Genomic DNA, 14,822 nt, shown 5'->3' with positions numbered 1-14,822 from the left:
GTATTAATATTGATTCTATCTTGGACTGTTACTGTGCTAGTTACTGTTTTTGCTCTTTGTCTTGGATTGTCTGCTTTTTGTGGTGTCTGTCTGTATTGATACTGTCTTTTGCTCTTGGTCCTTGGGATTGTCTGCATTCATTGCTGTCCTAGCGTCCTTTTACATGATGACATGCCTGTACTGAGACAGTTTTTATTTTCCCCCACTGATACTGAATAGTGTGGATACTTTATCTTGTTGTACATTGCTGTATAGGCCTATTGTTGATACTGTGTTAATATTGCATTTGTTGGTATTGTTTCCTAACCTTTGCATCTTTTTGCACCCTTCTACGATAATTTGATTAGTTACCTTGTTGCTACCTTGTATTCTGTCCAGATGCCCTTCTGTATCTGTAGGCTATTGCACAAATTTGGGGAGTCACGGAATGTTGTCATCGAAGAGAGGCTTAGAGTCAGAGAATCCCTGATAAAAGTGTTTGGTCATTTTGAATCAATTTGGTCTCCAAACCATATACTTTGTCAGTTTGTTCCAGAAAGTCATTATGAGTCTATCATTGCAATGTAGCTTAAATGTCCACTAGATGTCTCCTCTCACCTATGTATGTGTGCATCAAGATGATAATATTATTATCTGTCTCTGGATGTTCAGCATAGTTAAGATGAATATATAATGCAGTGCTTTATCTCCATTATCTCCTGACTGATGCTCAATTTATCAACCTGTTTTCTTCTCAGATATGTTGATTGTGATGCAGTCCATAGTCATTCCTGTTTTCATTGCTTTCGGTTACAAAAGCAACGGAAACTATAGTTTCCTTCATAGACCCATAACCTCAGGCAGTTACCATGACAGCAAGGATGTGTGTCATTCTGATAATGTCAAACTGCCAAGTCCAGTAAGAATAATCCTTCCCTTACAGCCGTATCACCAAATAACTCTCAAGCACTTTCCATGAAGCTCAGAGTCCCGTTTATATACGTTTGCCATAATTGTTACTACAGAAATGTCTATTTGTAGGAAATCGCTGTGGTTAAATGAGACTGCATGAGCATATTTTCTTTTCTTTCTTTTGTATTTATTTTATTGCTTGACCAAAGGGAATACTGTTCACTGTTTAACAATAGTGAGCAGAAAGTCCCCTGGAAGTACCTTTAGGTGGCAGCATTATCACAAGTCACTGAACCAAAGGGTCCAGCTGGACTATTATTCCTGGGCTATTTATTTGTCTGCAATATTTATATTTCGTCCATATGCATCCGTTTGTCTACACATAATGTACTGTTTCATGTGTTGAGCCCACCAGTAAGACCATCTGTTTGTGGGTTTGTCTGTCTGCCTGCTGAGGTTAGCGGTCGTTGACCTAACAAAATGAAGGATCAAAAGTCATTTCTGTCAAGTGCTGTCTGGACATGGAGTTTGCATACGACACAAGCCATCTCTCCAGGGGTGTCGCATCAAATTCTGGGCCCTGGGTACAAGGATTCACTGCGGGCCCCCCATGAATGTTATTCCAATTAACCCAATTAGACTGGGAACGCATTATTTTGTGCTTTAACTATTGAAAAATTGCAGATCTAGCTTGTAGCGTTACAAATGTTCGCTTACAAAAATACATACATTCAAAGATTTGCACACATTTTCCCGACTTTTCAAAAATAGCAGATCTACACGCTTGCAGAGTGCCGCGCTGTGAGCTTGTAGATCTGCTATTTTTCAATAGCTAAAGTATAAAATAATCCACCTTGGGCCCTAGTAACTCAGTCCCACTCTCCCCCCTAGCCCCTTGTGACGCCCCTGCATCTCTCCATCGTGGTTGGTGTTCCAACATGGATCATGATCAAAAAGAGTAACTTGTTTTTGTCTTTTTGTTTGGTCTACTGATATGCTGTTAGCTTTGTAAAATACTTGTTTTGTATAGTCAAGCTGGCTTACATCAATTGCTCTTTAAACTAACAAACATTTGGCCTTTATAAAAGGAAAATTTTAATTTAATTTTTTTTAGTCAGTGGCTATAGTTTTCCATTAACTCGGCCAACAGATACTGTCAAGATTCCGAAAGTTGAGACTGAATTTGAACAATTAAGCCCTATTCAAAATTGTTCAGAACTAGCTGATCAACAAGCTCATCCTGCATCATGTGAGTTTGTAGATCAGATAGATACGTTTTTGACAAATTTTGCTTACAGACATTCCTGAAATGGGAACACTAGGGTGAAAGTGTTTAAAGCGTCACTCTGCATGCCTTCTAGTCTCTTTCTGAGCAACCTCCTTCAGATTATATGTCCTGCTTCAATGTGCCAAAGACAATAGATTTTAAGCTCACAAAATGTGTGCTGAAACTGAAACCCGCCTTACCAACTCCTTGTTTGATGCTGAATCACTAGCACAAAATACACAGAGATAAATCTGTGATTTAACACAGAACTCTTATCTACCAAACACTAAAAGGTGGTTATATGATGAGGCACATGTGTTGGCTTGGTAACCAATCTAGTATCCAGTGGCAACAGAGGTCTATTGAGTACCTAGTGGCTCTGGATTGGCTGGTATGCCCAGCACTTTCCCCCATGACACAAGTCACAGAGGCACATTTATATAGCAGCATTGATTACTGTTGGGGTCTTAATATTATTATGTGTTTCAATATTCTGATTAGTTTTTGGCCCTTCGATGGCACGTGGTTATGTTATGTGTGTGGTTGTGTTGGTGGCGAGTATTCATCAGTGCCTTGCGAGTGATCTCACAATTGCTCTTTGTGTTGAACAATTGACTGTACTGACCTGAAGATGATAGCAGCACTGCCACAAACATGTGCACACATAGACACACTAATAAAGAATCACGAGCACAGCGATTTTAATCTCATACCTCAGAAAGATTTCCCCCTTTAGATAATATACTTCCATAACAAAACATTATTCATGAGGGTGTCCTCTGTTAGTCATTATTGCCTCTGAGTCCTGACTATGTCTGAAGGCATCCTTCTGGGACAGAGGCAGACACAACAGGATAACCGTCTTTTGTCTCAGAATGCTGTCTGTCAAAGAGCAGCCCCTCCCCTGTTTGGGCGGCTGTTACAGAGAGGGCAGATGGCTCATTACCATAAATAGGACAGAGAGAGAGAGTGAGTGAGAGAGAGGGGCCATGCACACCGACCGAGAGGACCATGCCTCCCAGAACCACGGAAAGAGGAGGCCGTTGCTAGGAGAGGGGGGAAACAGCTTTATAGCAACACAAAGCTGACTCCCCTTTTGCGACCTCACCTCCTCTCCCGCCCCCCTCGCTCCCAGCTCTGGGGACTGAGCCTGCCTCTGCTGGTCAGGGACAGATGGCCGATGGGCCCCAACGTCTCTACAGCTGGACACAGGGCAAGCCAACACAGTGAGACCTGGCGAGAGTAAATCACACCTTCTGCCTTTCAAACCCATGAGAAGTGGGAGCAGGAAGTACCGAATCCCAGGCCATCATCTAAGAATAGATCCACACTTGTTGCCCATAAGAAAGGAGCAGTAGAGCAGTAGATATCAGGTTTGCCTTTGGTTTTTGTTTTGTGGGAAATACTGCAATCCAGCCAATGTCCTAAATAATCCTTACATTTTCAAATGAAACCGGCACAGAAATCACAGCCAGCACAGATCCATTTCTGTTTAAGTCTGCACAAACAGAGTAGGTAGGATGGGACATAACATTTTACGTTATTCAAGTCATCCCCCCTGAAACAATAGCACAATCTGCTTTGAATAGACCTCTGCTTGATAAAGACTGTTCGGACAACTGCCTCGCGGGCAGAGAAGTACACTTAGAATTAGATGAAGGTCATGTATAAAATTAAATGCTTAGTTGTAAATGTGGAAATCACTAGGAATTCATTCATGATATTCTTCGTGTGTGTGGTAGTTCATTCATGTGATGTTCTTAGATAATGGTGATTATAGTGTGATCATTAGGCTTGAGACCAATCCTGAGGAAAAATAGGGTGTGCAGCAAAAATGTGACAGGATGTCTGGGAGCATCATTTCTGTGTGTCGGCTGGCACAAGTTTAGAATGGAGAAATGGACGTCTGAGCAGAATGAGTGAGAGAAAGTGTGGCTGCAACATGACAAGAAAGCAGAATAGAGGCAGCGCTGCCTCACCTACCCGTCCACCATGGTTGCATAGGAACACGAGGGCTGGGCCGACCCTACAGACACACTCCTCTCCTCTCTCCTTGCACGCTTCATTACCCGCTGCTCAGCCAGGCACAGAGAGGCAGTACACGACTTTCTCTACACTTGGCCAGGGTATACGCTGCCCCTCAGGCATCAGGTCACACTACTTTGTACGCATAGTACATAGAGATCTACATCACGCGCACGCACACGCATGCACAAACGCACACGCGCACACACACACGCACGTGCAAAAAGTCATTTTTTCCTCATTTGGATCCTCATCCTCCGTAGTAATTTCACTCTCTGCAGTTTTATGGGGTGAAAAAACAGCAATCAAATGTGTATATCACACATTGCAAAGTTATGTTTTCCAGCTGAGAGTGTTTCACTTATGAACAATTTGCAACTCGTTTCTCTTTGTGGCATGCTGTGCTTAAAGTTTTACCTGAACCCCTCATTATCCATTTGTAAATGGTTTATTAAAACCTACAGAAGAAACCCCCAAAAATGTCATTACATAGAAACACACACTATTGGAGTGACAACAACAAATGCTTACATGTTGCATAGCTCACTATGGCGCTGATGGTGCCAGACAACACTGCCCGGGCACAAGACTACTATTGTCCCACAAGATAAAGTGCACTTGTGACCAAGGCAAGGCGGGGTGGTCGACATGCCGTGAAAAGATAGGGGTGTGTGTGTGAGGAAGAACAAAGGCTTTGGTGTCGTTGTTTACACTGAGGTCATCATTATTCTAATCTTCAGAACTTAGATCACTGACACATTTGAATAACAAGGGCAGGTATCTTTCTTTTATCCACCTCCCCTTCACAGTTAATTGACTACCAGAGGTGTTCATTTGCCTGCATGTAGCAGTCATTAAGAGGGAATAACAAAATCTGTCTCGGTAATAGAACAGCCCAGGATCAATGGGCTAATTCAATTGGCCCTGCGTGTGGCATATTGTATAGCAGGGCCATTTACAGGCTTTTATAGGGGAGTCATGTAGTTTTAGTGTGGTTAAAACAGCACAGAGGTACCATTGATATTGTCCTACAAAACAAGCAGCAGACATTAGCCACCAACCAACCTGCCTGCAGTTGTATGAATAATGACCAATGCAATGTTTAGTTTAGTGTGGTTGTGTCGCGAATAGGGGAAAACTGGTCCAACCAATTCCAGTCAATTAAAAGTCTTTGACAATATTGATGTAATCAAGGTTGAAAATGTCTTTCACCCACACATTCAAATGTAACCCTAATCCCAGACATCCTAAAAATGTACTTCTCTTACATTTCCAAATCTAGTTAATTGCATGCATAACATATTGATCCAGTTTTGTGGTGGATGTCTAAAGATTTCTGTTTATAGATCAACAATCACAATCAGCCTTCAGTCTAGCTGCCCAGATTATCCCCACACTTCCAAAACCAAAAGCAGCATCAGGGGTGTCACACCAAATTCTGTGCCCTGGGTACAAGGATTCACTGCGGGCCCCCATGGGAACGCATTACTACGCATTATTTAGTGCTTTAACTATCAAAAAATAGAAAATATACAAGCAGATATGCAAGCTTGTATATCTGCTATTTTAGAAAAATCTTGAAAGTTTGTGCAAGACTTTGAATATTTCAAATCCTTCTATGGTTTTTTGAAGAAAACCGATGTGTCTATGTCAGTGGTGCTCAAACTTTTTCATGTGAAGGACCCCCAAAATGAAATGTATTTGGCCACGGACCCCCATCTCAAAATATTTAGTTCCAGGGACCCCCCAGAAGCAAAATTTGAGTTACAAATGTTCGCATAAAAGTACATATATTCAAAGATTTGTACACATTTTTACGACTTTTAAAAAACAGCAGATCTATAAGCTTGTATATCGGCTATTTTTCAATATCTAAAGTATAAGGTCTCTCCGCCTTGTTGGGCCCTAGTAACACTTGTGACGCCTATGAGCAGCATGATAACTTTTGGTATTATGGCATCGTTTTTCAACTGATATTATCTACAGCATAAAGCCCAGCTCCTAGTTTAATCATGTTGAAAATATTTAGTAAACCTTTGTTCATAATACCGGAATGCCTCACTCTCTGCTGGAATTAATCAACAACAAGTATATGTGTATATGTCTATTTGCATAATTGAACTACAATAAATAGACTGAATCAATACAGAAGTACAGTTTATTTGTTTAGCTGTTGCGGAGGCCATGGTCTTTCTCTTGGTGTGTAGAGTATTTTATTGCCTTGGCATGAAAGGAGGTACTTATCAACAGACAGATAAGAGACAACCAGTAACTGCTGACACAATTCATAAATCCATGGTTAGCCAAAAGGATTGTCAAACAAATGGCTTCTGTGAGCAAACAGACTTGTAATTGAGTGTAACTGCAAGCAATGGGAGGGCGAACCACCAGGGGGAAAAACGAATGGCACAGAACATGTTGCATGTAAACAAAACAAGTTGAACATGCTCTGTTCCTCTACTGACTGTTGGGGTGGAGTTTGGAGAGGTGGGTGGGGGATTTACGGTAACAATGACAGAAGAGGAACCAAATGCATGCCATATGCTGTGAGAATTATAGGATTCCTTAACCCATTTAGGCCTAACCTATAGAATAGGGCTAAATCAGAAATTAGCCTACAAAACAAATATGTTGCTACATACTGTACATGTACTGTAAGCCCCTCCCAAACAGCAAAATGTGTTCCCGGCTAAAATGCTCTGTGTTCTTATTCTGTGTTTTTGTTTTTATTTATTTTTCCTCTTCCTCCTCAAGCAATTCCAGCTTTTCCTCATAAAATGTATAAATAGAAGCCGGACTCAAAGGCTGCTGTAACGTGTTAATGCATGTCTTCTCTCAGCAGGGGGTTCTCCTCACAGCTTTGCAGGTATGCAGTTGCCTTCTCATCTTTGGGAGAATGCAAATACTGTTACCTGTTTAACCAGTAACGGGTGCCACTGCTCCGAATTTACATATCTATGAATCTGAATTACATGTAGGCCTAGTGTGTGTGTGTGTGTGTGTGTGTGTGTGTGTGTGTGTGTGTGTGTGTGTGTGTGTGTGTGTGTGTGTGTGTGTGTGTGTGTGTGTGTGTGTGTGTGTGTGTGTGTGTGTGTGACTGTCTGTGTATTTGTATGAGAATTGAGAAACACTAATCTATTTTCCAATTTCCTCTGATGACTCTGCCAGCTTGTGTTTCTACAGAAGTTCAAACTAATTAGCTCAGGGTGTCAGCAGAGTGGCGTTTTTGATCCCCTGACGACTGCAGGTGATTGTTTCAACACCTGAATCCACGATGAGGGCCAGGGTGTTCCAACCAATAAAACAGCATCTCTCTAATTCTAGCACAGTGAAATCCACAGTGTTAATTTAACTGAACAGATTGACCCTTGTTGGCCATTCCGGTTGTGTGTGCGTGCGTGCGTTTGACATGTGTGCATGCGTGTGAGAGAGATGTTCGCCTCTTGCTTACTTTTTTTTTTAAAGATTTGTTTTTGGGCTTTTTATGCCTTTATTCGATAGGACAGTAGACTGACAGGAAATGGGGAGAGAGATGGGGAATGACATGTGGCAAAGGTCGTCCGGATCGGGAATCGAACCGGAGACGCCAGCAGGCATCATAGCCTAGTATATGGTACGCGCCTTGACCACTAGGCCAAAAAAAATTACATTATGCTAATCATCTGGGGACCCCACAAAACAATTTGGAGACCCCACTTGGGGTCCTGACCCCAAGTTTGAGAACCACTGATATAACTTATTGAAGGTCAAACTTACAGGCCCTTTCTCAATTAATGTAGACCTAATACATTTAACACCACAAGCAGGTGGCTCATATGTATTTTTATGTGCTCAGAAAGTCAGTTAAGGTCACCTGAGAAAGGAAGGGGTTGGGATAACACAGCAAAGGAATGAGGATAGCTCAGACAGAATGAAGAGTAGTGAACAAGCAGAGGTTGTCACTGATAGAGAATTTTATGAGCTTCCGGATGGAGTGCTGTGCTGTGCGTGTGCAGCAGCTCTTATCGGCTAGCTGGCGGCAGGGGAGGGCGAGAGCTCCGACACTCCGTAAAAACGGCCTGATTCATTTTCCGCGTGAGAGGGTCTCACTAGGGCGGCATCACGCCAGCCAGGCCACACAGATTTATGGACCATTAAAACAGCGGGGCTCCTGACCACTGTGCAATCGCAGGCTGCCTGTCCGGCTGCACCCTCCCTCATTCATGCCTTCTCATGCTCCCTCTCTCCATCACAATCTAGGCATCTCATTGTTCATCCCTTCATCCCCTGACACTTTTACAATCCTGCGTGAACTCCTCCATTAGTCCATAATTAAATTATTTTTCATCCAATTCCTTCAATTCCACTGTCTCTTTTCACAAGTGGATGGGGTGTTGTCTAACAGTGCCATTATTCAAAGCTTTGCCTCTATTTATGTGCTCTTATACTCTCATGTCGTCAAATAAATAAACCACAGTAACAAGCAACCCATGTAAATGGCTGTTTTATGGACCAAGACATGCAATAAGGTAGGGTTTTATGAACATCACTGACAGTGGTCAGTGGGGCATGTTGCTTTAGACTAACAGTTTTCAAATCGGATTAGCACCGTTGCAGGCACACAGACTAATGGCCCTGTCTTTTCAAGGCATCCTCAATCAGCTCTGTTGCCCTGGTGATTGCTATGTATCGTTCTCGTCTCTCATTTGCTGCCTTTGCAACTTCATCATCCCTGGGAGTGATACTGGAAGGAAAATGGGGCACAGTCTATGCGGCTTGCCGGCCCTAAGAATAGCTCGTGTGCATGGAAATGATGCCACAGCAACCTGAGCAAAGACTGTCTGCATGTATGTATGTATGTGTGAGTGAGTGAGTGAGTGAGTGAGTGAGTGAGTGAGTGAGACATGCCCCTATTCTGGGCATGTCATGTGGTAATAAGCAAACATTTCTCAAAAATAGCAGATCTACAAGCGCATAACACGTTGTGTTGCGACACTTTGGGATCTTGTAGATTGGCTATTTTAGTTATTGATGTACAAAAGCTATAGATGGTTTAAGTTGATGAATGGATGAATATGATGGCTGCAGAAAAAGCTCTGATGCTGGTCCTAAAGGATATCACGTGCTTCAAACAATCCCATAAACTATTACGCTCTGCCTATCATAGCAGATAAAATCAAAAACACTTTGCTTAATGCCATTATACATCTTAATTAACTGGGTGTATCCTACTACATTGGATTCACAATGTATTAAATATATTTTAAGGATTCAGCTTACATACGGTAACAAGGTAAAGATCAACTCAAAAGATGTATATTACTATACCCCTGCAAGTTTATTCACAGTAAAAAGAACAAACAAAGAACCTATTAGAGAGGTCCAATGAGGCTGCTGCTGCTCTACAGATGTCGACATTGTGGCATAGCTGAGTAAAAGTGTCACCATACTGTGAGAGTTACAGTTTGGTGTAAACTCACTGCTGACCAATAGGGCTCAACAGACAGTGCAAAGACACACATTTGACCTAAAAACCATCAGTCATCAGTCATGAATACTCTATTGGTCACCAACAGACCATTCATTTGAGCAGCTGCAGTCACTCTTTTGGTTATGTATGATGTTACGTCCATCAACTCAAGTCATGCACTCATGCATGTTGTGTGTTATTTTCTTCCATACCATACAGAGCTTGCTGTGTGTGTGTGTGTGTGTGTGTCACACATATGGGGCCCACGCTTTATTACAGCTCACTGCTCATGTGGTCTTGTCTAGGCCAAACATATACTGTCTATACCACGTGTTAAAAAAGCAATCTACTGTAGTCATCTGTCTCATAACATGAACTCAAATAATGTTGTGGTATCACTGTTTACTCATGGAGGGGCCCCGCTGAGGGTCTGCCATTGTCATGGCCCTGGGTGTGGTTGCAGTGACGACACATCCTTTATCTCTGCCTGTGTGCATGTGGAGTGTCTGAGTCATGGACCATGTATTAAAGGGGTAGTTCACCCCCAAAATGACTTTTTTTCTATCGATTACTCACCCCATGCTGACTTGAATTCATGGATATTCCTTTTGTTTTTGTCGCATTCTTAAGCCAATAATTTATAAGAATAAAGACCCTCATGTATCCGGTATATAGGGAACTGCTGTCGGTCCTCAAATTATTGGCTTAGGAACGCGAAAAAAAGAAGAAGAAAAAAAATAGGCCTATATATATATATTTATATATATATATATATATATATATATATGAATTCAAGTTCATTTTATTGTTTGGGTGAACTATCCCTTTGCTTTAAGTTCTGTATACGTCTTTCTTGATATGTTTGAGTGTGTTGGTAGTTTTAGTTTTTAGTTACACCTTTAACTGGGCAACTACATTTACATGGCACTTGAGAATACAACTGGTAACAAGAAAACAAAAAAAAGATAGATATTCCCAACAGCAACACACACACACACACACAGCCCCCTTTTCCGTGTGAAAGCCACAAGGCAGCCAGCCGGCGTCCCAAAAAAAAAGTGAAAGCAATGCACATTGGACGCAGCGTGCGTGCGTGCGTGCGCGTTCACAGCGGCAGACTAGAGCGTCTGCGCTGCGGCAGTTGCCAGGGGATATAGGGAGGGGAGGAGCTTCTGATTGGCTGGAGCGGGGTTTGTTGCCATGGCGACGGTAAGGGGGTTCGGTAGCGTTGTGGCACTGTGTGATCTGCGTGCATGGAGGAAGCAGCTGCCGCTCTGATCTCTGACATTACTGTGAAGAGACCAGAGAGAGAGAGACGTCCGAATAAACTGAGAAATACACGTTTTTTATAGTTTTTAGGGATTTATTTTTTAGTTTTTGGTTGTTTTTTATATATTTATATAACGCCGGGCACTGGTCTTAAGGCACCGCGTGCATGATTGTGAGTATTGGAGCGCATGTTTTATTTATTAATAATGATAACTGTTTGGATACGGGTTTGAATATGAGCTGTGTTCCTGTAAAGTGAAATGTGACTTGGCTAGAGAGAGCCAGCATGGCAGACTGACTTCAAGCGACACAAGCATGTGGTCACACGCACACACAGTCAGAGCTAGCTCAACGTGACTTCCCCGTCATTGGTATTATTTGGGGTTTTTAAAAAGCTTCGGCTCGGTTTGAGTTTTATAATGTTTCATATTATCGGCACGAGTTGAAAGCAAAAGCCGTGAACTGAACCGCTAACAACAAGAAGGAACTGGTTGTATTATGGGTTTAGTAAACTTGCTATTGTCGAACATAATAATATCGAACAAAAACGAAACTTCGAGTTGCCCGATAGGGTCACCGTTCGCCACGCAGAGTTTCACCAAGTAAAAGTACTCATTATGTAGAATGTTTTCATATGTAGGTCTACCTTGTGTATCTTTTGAAAATGGCAGATCTACAAGCTCACAATGCGTCGCGAGTGTGAGCTTGTATATCGGCTATTTTCAATTGTAGTGGAGTAAAAAGTACAATATTTGGATCTTGTGATGTTGTGGAGTAAATGTAAAAGTATTGGAAATTGGACATGACAAGTAAAAAATACCTCGAAATTGTACTTATCAAGTAAATGTACTTAGTTACTTTACACACCACTGGCATTGGTCCTCTTGTGACTCGTCCTGTGCCTGTGTGCGTGTGTGTGGTTTTAGTGCTACGTCGCAGTGTCACACTTTCCTAATTGCTGTATTCGGTGGTACGACGGTGTCGCTCGCCAAAATAAGAGTAGATCTACAAGCCAACCATGCGTTGTAGCTTGTAGTAGATCTGATTGTTATCGCAGAGGCTCATGGGCAAAGTTTAGCTGCTAGATCCATGTTCCTTCATGTGTGGGAATGATTGTGACTGACTGACGAGGCACACAGGAGGAAAAAAACCCCCACAGAGAACAGTTTTGTTCTGGAAACTTGTTTATACAACATGTTGAACAGCTATAGGGTTGACCCACTGAGATTTAAATTGTTCAACTTTTAGAATGAAACACAAAACTAGTGCTACAGAATAACATTGGTCTTGTCAACTTATGTTGTTTTGGTTCCTGTGGTTGTAAGACATGCCCTCCAACTCCAGCAAACTATAAATAGTTCAAAGTTGTGTGTTGTTGTGTTGTATTGAGTAGTACTAGTAGTTACTACAACCAGCAGTGACAGGCTGGTAGGAGGCTTGCTATTGCTAAGCACATGATGATGTAATGGATTATCACAAGACTGTCCCACATACAGAATGCTCTCCAAAACATGTGTACGTATGTGTATTGGATAAATCATTTGTGCTAAATCCGCCTTTTGTGTGGAGTTATTGAATAGTTAGGCTATATGTTTGATGGCACAAAATACTATCCCTCACTTGTCTGCTGTTTTCTGACCCCGTTGCTTTCTCTGTGTGCTTAATTGTGCCCGTGAGTAATGTAGGCTGCCCTACAACTCTAAAAAAAATACATTTAAAATGGAATATGCACCATTTAATTAATAAGCATATATGAGAAAGGTAATGCGGAAAATGTATATATATTTTTTGTTTGTTTTTTTACAGCAAGGTCATGGCATTAATGTAGACTGACACTGTCCCGTCCTTGGGTGACAGATGTTTAGGCTTCAGTGATTAAGCAGAAGACAAAAGTGACAGGAGATAGAAGAAACAGATGTGATTAACATGTCATCGCTTTATTGCCAGGAACTCATGGCCACAGTGTAGGTAGGAACCATCTGTTGTTGTTGTTGTTGTTGTTGTGGTGTGTGATTTTCGTATGTATTCAAATGTATATGTTGGTGTGCACATAGAGGCCACTGAAGGGTATAAGTATTTTTGGCTCCCAGAGAGTTGAGTAGGACATGGTTACTTTACAGACATTCACTACTATAAATAAAACTACCAGAGCTCAGTGATGCTCTTATTGCTGGCATGAAATGGTTTTCATGGTCATTGGACAGTAGACACATGCAGCTAAAATGTTGTCACAAGTGGAGAGAGGGTCTAGTTTACTTGTGTGGCATAATAAGGCTGGCGTGATATTGTTAGTAAACTATTCCAGGGATTTCGGGTCTTTTTACGTTTCATTAAAGGGTGAAATAGAAAACCAGCTGCTCAATATGTGTGAATGTTCTGGTATTTTCCTTACCACATAACCAGTAAGACTCCCTAATCGGGAGATAAGCGACCGTAGGTCTCGCTAGAAGAGGGCCATGTGAGAAATGAGGGGTGGGGTCTCCGCGTTGCCTTGGCGGACGAATAGGTACCGGCCCCGGCTCTCCCAGACGCTCCTAGGCCGAGTTAGGGCATTTTATGTGAGCTGCAGTGGAGGGGGTCCTCCACTGGGGGCGCCACCACTTTTGCATCCGTTCTGGAGTAGCAGGAGTGGGTGGTCCCTGGTAATTCCCCGTGAGCAGCCCCGTGGGGGTGGTCATTTGGTCATTTTTGCACATTTGGTATTTTTTTTACACCTGGGGGTCCCTCAGGGACCTGGGGGTCCCTGGAACTCCGGGGGTCCTTGGAGGTTGTAGTTTGGCAGGTAAGGAGTGTGTGTGCAAAATCTGGCATGGATCGGGGCAACGGTTGCGGAGATATGAGCAGGGCAAAAGTGTGACGTCTGACGTGTGACGGACTGACTGACGGACGCACGGACACCTGGTGGAGCTTTCTGTAGTAAGTGCGACCTACGGTCGCAATAAACTCTAGCATCCCCGTTCTTAGGTGTAGAGATTTGGTGTAGAGGGAGAAAAGGAAGGGGCCTATTGTATATCCCACGGGGACTTTGGTCAATTAAGTATAGACAGTATGAGTTTAAGTATAGTAGCTGAGGAGTCAGTAATAAAACAGGAGGGTTGGAGCAGAATTTACCTACATAATGACTTAATACATTTTTTGATCTCTGATATAATCAGAGAGATCACAACTGTCAGGAAAGTCTGACACAGCCCAGGGTTATGGGTCTGCTTGCCAAATTAGGCCTATACAGATTAGATTAGATTAGCTGGCACCATCATCAGATTCATGGCTACATACTGTAGTCACCTTACAGACACAGTGAAAGCAGTTCATATAGCAGTTTTCCATGCTTTTCCCCATAATGAGATATTTGGTATTTGTTCACGTCAATTCAAGTGTCGAAGGGATTTCACCTTTCCAGTGCATCGGAAAATATATTTTTTACACCTCCTAAAACCACAGCACTAAATTGAATCGTAAGGTTCACTTTTTCTTTTTAAAGTTCTTCACTTGTACTGTGGGTTTAAGTGCTGTCTAGTGCAGAAGAAGTGTTCAGTGTCGACAACATTCCGCAGGACCCACATGGTCAAAATGGTGGCGTTGCCCTTTAAACTGCCTTATCATAAAATTCTGTACTCTGCCCCAGAGCAAATGAAAGGTTAGCCTACAGTATATCGCCACAAAGCAGAAGTGCATCTTGTGTTTCTCTGGATTTAACTTCATTAGGGAAGCTGAACCAATGTATTGTTACAGCCATGTATTAAAGTTCTCTATGGCGATGTCTTTATGGCTTATTGCTTGGTTTAATAGTTATCCACAACTTTCCAACATCCCATCGTGCATTGCGCAGAAGTTGCACGGAGCTTCTGGCGCCGCAGCCGAGTGTGATCTACAAGCTCACAACGGTTGCATCTGCGACGTGACGTGAGCTTGTATGTCTGC

General features: G+C 42.4%; 1 protein-coding gene across 1 annotated transcript in view; it reads left to right on the top strand.

The window, feature by feature from the left end:
- Positions 1-10,893: 10,893 nt before the first annotated feature.
- Positions 10,894-14,822, top strand: part of foxn2a (forkhead box N2a) — a 36,251-nt gene continuing 32,322 nt past the window's right edge. Inside the window, 1 exon segment of the mRNA XM_080739886.1 lies at positions 10,894-11,073. The gene's annotated coding sequence lies outside the window, so the exon portion shown is untranslated.

The sequence above is a fragment of the Nannobrachium achirus genome, assembly GCF_963921795.1.
Source record: "Nannobrachium achirus genome assembly, chromosome: 13".
NCBI lineage: Eukaryota > Metazoa > Chordata > Actinopteri > Myctophiformes > Myctophidae > Nannobrachium > Nannobrachium achirus.
This window is presented reverse-complemented; position numbering and strand designations above follow the sequence as displayed.